The sequence below is a fragment of the Arachis ipaensis genome, chromosome B07 (assembly GCF_000816755.2).
Source record: "Arachis ipaensis cultivar K30076 chromosome B07, Araip1.1, whole genome shotgun sequence".
Taxonomy (NCBI): Eukaryota; Viridiplantae; Streptophyta; class Magnoliopsida; order Fabales; family Fabaceae; genus Arachis; species Arachis ipaensis.
In genome coordinates, this window is record NC_029791.2 from 1,045,760 (window position 1) to 1,046,822 (window position 1,063).

A 1,063-nucleotide genomic window follows, 5' to 3' on the forward strand; every position below is an offset into this window, starting at 1 on the left:
CAAGTAGTGGGTTGAAATTTGATGGAATTTGCTGCAGTCTGAGTGTAATTCCAATCTGATGTGTTAGTAGTCTCCATTAACTAGTGTTTCATTGTCAGAGAAGAAAAATGGTGGAACTGAAAATCATGTTAAGATTTTCTCTTTTTTTTTTGCTCCCCACGTGGGCACTAGTGCATAATCATTTTCATTAGAATTGTAAGAGAGTTTTAAACTATGAGCAATGCTAGGGCCAGCAATTTTTGTGATTAGCCATCAACTAGCCATCAATGATGATTTGATGGTGTGAGATTGGTGTGAGATTTCATTCAATGGCTCACCTTTCTCTGCTGGTTACATGCTGGCTAAAATTCAATAAAACTGCTGGTCCCCTAGACTTTTCCTTAAACTATTATCTAATTAATTACTTAACAATTGGGTTCAATACATAATGGGATATTTAAGTAAAACTGTTTTAATAACCAATTTATACATTCGTTTAAATAAATGTTCAAAATTTGAATATTATCAACTTATTATTAATCAATAACAAACTCTTAAATAAAACTTAAGTTTAACGAATTAGTCCTTAGTCATATATATATATATAACACTTTTTTATTTTTTTTAGTGAATAATAATTGACATGATTATTTTAGGGATAGTGATATATAGGTTGTTAAATCAAGAAAATAATTTCTATCTAATTAGTTATGGCCCATTTGGGTGTGGTCCATGCATCTCTTTAATTTTTTATGTGGTTGCAATTTGATGGAAACCATTGATGTGGTGGTTGCAACATTGCTAGTATCTCTACCCTAAATAGTTTCTGTACTTTAATCTGCTTCCTTACTTATTTGGATCAGATTCTTAATATTGCAATGATGAGGACCTGTATGTTTGTTTCCAATGTTAAAATCCATAATAGTTATCAATAGTTATTGTTAGATAATTTATTTAAGTTATGGAGGATTTTTACTATAATAAATTAATAATTCACTAATTTTATTGATATTTACTAGTAAATTGAAGCAATAAGTACTTTTTTTTAGTCCATGATCTTTAATTCAAATTATAATAAGTATAA

At 28.7% G+C, this 1,063-nt stretch overlaps 1 long non-coding RNA gene across 1 annotated transcript in view; it reads left to right on the plus strand.

Annotated features, from left to right (window-relative positions):
• Positions 1-1,063, plus strand: part of LOC110264771 — a 22,803-nt gene that overhangs the window by 295 nt on the left and 21,445 nt on the right. The gene's annotated exons all lie outside the window — the stretch shown is intronic.